The 4,503-nt window shown below is 38.3% G+C and overlaps 1 non-coding gene across 1 annotated transcript; it reads right to left on the bottom strand.

Moving 5' to 3' along the window:
- Positions 1-2,651: 2,651 nt before the first annotated feature.
- LOC116535969 lies at positions 2,652-2,758 on the bottom strand. The gene has a single exon (XR_004262417.1). It is a non-coding gene; the product is annotated as a U6 spliceosomal RNA (small nuclear RNA).
- Between the last annotated feature and the right edge of the window lie 1,745 nt (positions 2,759-4,503).

Raw genomic sequence — 4,503 nt, 5'->3', positions numbered from 1 at the left:
CATCCTTTGTTAGTTGTATTCCTAGGTATTTTATTCTCTTTGTAGCAGTTGTGAATGGGAGTTCGCTCATGATTTGGCTCTCTGTTAGTCTGTTTTTGGTGTATAGAAATGCTTGTGATTTCTGCACATTGATTTTGTATCCTGAGTCTTTGCTGAAGCTGTTTATCAGTTTGAAGGAGATTTTGGGCTGAGATGATAGGGTCTTGTAAATATACAATCATGTTGTCTGCAAATAGAGACAGTTTGACTTCCTCTTTTTCTAATCGAATACCATTTATTTATTTCTCTTGGCTAACTGCTCTGGCTAGAACTTCCAATACTATATTGAATAGGAGTGGTGAGAGAGGGCATTCTTGTCTAGTGCTGGATTTCAAAGGGAATTCTTCCAGTTTTTGCCCATTCAGTATGATAATTGGCTGTTGGTTTGTCATAAATAGCTTTTATTATTTCGAGATATGTTCCTTCAATACCTAGTTTATTGAGAGTTTTTAGCATAAAGCGCTGTTGAATTTTGTTTAAGGCCTTCTCTGCATCTATTGAGACAGTCATGTGATTTTTGTCTTTGGTTCTGTTTATGTGGTGGAGTAAGTTTACAGACTTGCGTATGTTGAACCAGACTTGCATCCTCAGGATGAAGCCTACTTGATCGTGATGGATAAGCTTTTTGATGTGCTATTGCAATAGGTTTGCCAGTATTTTATAGAAGATTTTTGCATTTATGTTCATCATGGATATTGTTCTGACATTTTCTTTTTTTATTGAGTCTCTGCCGAGTTTTGGTATCAGGATGATGCTGGTCTCATAAAATGGTTTGGGAAGGATTCCCTCTTTTTGGATTGTTTGGAATAGTTTCAGAAGGAGTGGTACCAGCTCCTCTTTGTATGTCTGGTAGAATTTGGCTGTGAACCCATCTGGACCTGGACTTTTTTTGGTTGGTAGGCTATTAATTGCTGTCTCAACTTCAGACCTTGTTATGGGCCTGTTCAAGGTTTCAACTTCTTCCTGGTTTAGGCTTCAGAGGATGAGAGTGTCCAGGAATTTATCCATTTCTTCCAGGTTTACTGGTTTATGTGCATAGAGTTGTTTGTAGTAATCTCTGATTGTAGTTTGTATTTCTGTGGAGTCAGTGGTGATATCCCCTTTATCATTTTTTATTGCATCTATTTGATTCTTCTCCATTTTCTTTTTTATTAACCTGGCTAATGGTCTATTTTGTTGATAGTTTCAAAAAACCAGCTACTGAATTTATTGATTTTTGAAGGGTTTTTTGTTTCTCTATCTCCTCCAGTTCTGCTCTGATCTTAGTTATTTCTTGTCTTCTGCTAGGTTTTGAGTTTTTTTTTTTTTTTTTTCTTGCTCCTCTAGCTCTTTCAATTTTGATGATAGGGTATTGATTTTAGATCTTTCTTCACTTCTCTGGTGGGCATTCATTGCTATAAATTTCCCTGTAGACACTGCTTTAAATGTGTCCCAGAGATTCTTGTACGTTTTATCTTTGTTCTTGTTGGTTTCAAAGAACACCTTTATTTCTGCCTTCATTTCATTGTTTATCCAGTCGGCATTCAGAAGCCAGTTGCTCAGTTTCCGTGAAGTTGTGCGGTGCTGAGTTAGTTTCTTAATTCTGAGTCCTAATTTTTTTTTTTTTTTCTGAGTCCTAATTTGATTGCACTGTGGTCTGAGAGGCTGTTTGTTATGATTTCCATTCTTTTACATTTGCTTAGGAGTGATTTACTTCCAATTATGTGGTCAATTTTAGAGTAGGTGCCATGTGGTGTTGAGAAGAATGTATATTCTGTGGATTTGGGGTGGAGATTTCTGTAGATGTCTATTAGGTCTACTTGGTCCAAATCTGAGTTTAAGTCCTGAATATCCTTGTTTATATTCTGTTTCGTTGATCTAATATTGACAGTGGAGTGTTAAAGTCTCCCATTATTATTGTGTGGTAGTCTAAGTCTCTTTGTAGGTCATTAATAAATTTCTTTATGTACCTGGTGCGTATATATTTAGGATCATTAGTTCTTCTTGATGGATTGTTCCTTTTACCATTATGTATTGCCCTTCTTTGTCTCTTTTGATCTTTGTTGATTTAAAGTTTGTTTATCAGAGACTAGGATTGCAACCCCTGCTTTTTTTGCTGTCCATTTGCTTGATAAATCTTCCCCCATCCCTTTATTTTTAGCCTATGTGTGTCCTTGCATGTGAGATGGGTTTCCTGAATACAGCGCACAGATGGGTTTTGGCTTTTTATCCAATTTGCCAGTGTGTGTCTTTGATTGGGGCATTTAGTCCATTTACATTTAAGGTTAATATTGTTATGTGTGAATTTGATCCTGCCATTTTGATGCTAGCTGGATGTTCTGCCCGTTAGTTGATGCATTTTCTTCATTGTATTGATGGTCTTTACCATTTGGTACATTTTTGGAGTGGCTGGTACTGGTTGTTCCTTTCCTTGTTTAGTGCTTCTTTCAGGAGCTCTTGTAAGGCAGGCCTAGTCATGAAGAAATCTCTCAGCAATTGCTTGTCCATAAAGGATTTTCTTTCTCCTTCGCTTATGAAGCTTAGTTTGGCTGAATGTGAAATTGTGGGTTGAAAGTTCTTTTCTTTAAGGATGTTGAAAATTGGCCCCCACTCTCTTTTGGCTTGTAGGGTTTAAAAATATGGAACACTTCATGAATTTGCATGTCATCCTTACACAGTGGCCATGGTAATCTTCTCTGTCTCATTTCAATTTTAGCATATGTGCTGCCGAAGCGAGCAGGAGTAACTATTATTTACCTGAGTGCTCCAAACCATAAACTCTAAATTTCATTCCCCAAAGGTCAAAAACATTTTTTCTTATCCTTGCTTCTTGATCACCCCCTACACACAGTGATAAACATTTGTTTGAAATTCTCCCCTCCTGTTCCTTGGAAAGCTGCTTCGGCCTTTTGCATTTGTTTGTGGATAGCCATGACTGGCTTGTACTCCTCATCCTGTGTCCTCCTGGCTTTCTGCACATGATGCTCTCTGACTTTCAGCTTTGAGGAAGTAGAATGCTCCTTCCCTCTGAAGAGTCAATTTGTTCCTGACAGACCCGCACACTCAGAGGGCAAACCTGCCAAACCATGGAAATACTCTCTCACTCTCTATAATATTAGAGAACAATAAAAAGGGATGAGCAATGGGTAAAGGCAACAGCAGAGATAAATCTGAAAATCACCAGGCTGGGTGAAAGAAACAGATAAGAAAAGGGCACATACTGTTTAATTCCCTTTCAACAAAGTTCTGAAAAATGCAAACTACTCTGTATAATGAGGATAAACCAGATCATTGTTTTCCTGGGGAAAGTGGAAGGGGTAGGGGAAGAGTGTAAAAACAGGGGGGGGAGGAGGGCTGGAGGAACCTTTTGGGTTAATGGTTTTGCCTATTATCTTGTTGTGGCGATGGTTTCACAGGTGTATACATTTGGCCAATAAATTGTCTGATACTTTTGAGTTTTGCTTTTAAGCTTTTTAGAGGCAAGATAGAATGACATTTTATCTATTTTTCATTATGTAGCAAAGCTATTTTGAACATTTTACTCAATACTCCATGAAGTATGAGGTTTTCCACTTTGGTTACTGGAAGAAAGAATTATTCCTGGTCCCAGTGTCGTGCAGGGAATGTTTTCTCTAATTCCTGTTGGTGCTTCCCTGATTCCCATCTATCTCATAAAGTCTCTTTGCACGCGTGTGCTGATTAGTGCTCAGCTGAAGACTCAAGAACGACTCTAGATCTCTGGTGTTCTCTGTTAGGTATCTCTCTCTGCTGTAGTGCTCTGTTCTTCATATTCCAGTCATTTTGGTTTCCTGCATTCTCAGCTCCATCACCTCAACTCAGTGAGACCACCTGGCTCCATGGGGATTCCTCTCCCTGTGGCCTAGAAACTCTTTGTGCTGTCAGCTGGGGCAGTCAGAGGGCTCACCTCACTCATTTACCTTCTCTTACAGATCACTTTCCCTGCATTGGACAGAGATCTGTAAGAGAAAGTAAATAAATGAGGTGAGACTTAGGTTCAATGTCTCAAAAAATGTTTCATGTGTTTTAAATGTTATCTTTTTAGTTGTTTTAAAGGGAAGGTAAATCTAGTCTCTATTACTGTAACTTGACCAGAAACACACACCTGTCTCCTTTTGGATTTATAAATGGCTTGGGCCATTTGATGAAACATCTCCTTTGGATTGTTCTTTCAGAAATTGCCTTCAACTGGAACTCTGGGATATTTTCTCATTGATAGCACATCTTCTTTCTTGTTTACATATGTTACAGAAGGGAGTATGGGCATTGCAGCAAAAATCTTTCTTGTCTTACAGCTGATATAGTATAAGGCAGTATTCTCAAACTGAAGGTCTAAATCTAACCCCAAAACAATGTGTGTGTGTGTGTGTGTGTGTGTGTATGTATTTTTGCCTGCACAGTGATTAAAAAAAACCAAATTAGTTTTAAACATGAAAACACTGGACTTTTCCCATGGATAGCTGAATT

The sequence above is a fragment of the Sapajus apella genome, unplaced genomic scaffold, assembly GCF_009761245.1.
Source record: "Sapajus apella isolate SASKATOON/1434 unplaced genomic scaffold, GSC_monkey_1.0 scaffold3, whole genome shotgun sequence".
Lineage (NCBI taxonomy): Eukaryota > Metazoa > Chordata > Mammalia > Primates > Cebidae > Sapajus > Sapajus apella.
Note: the sequence above shows the minus strand (reverse complement) of the source record. Positions and strands in the feature narration are given on the sequence as shown.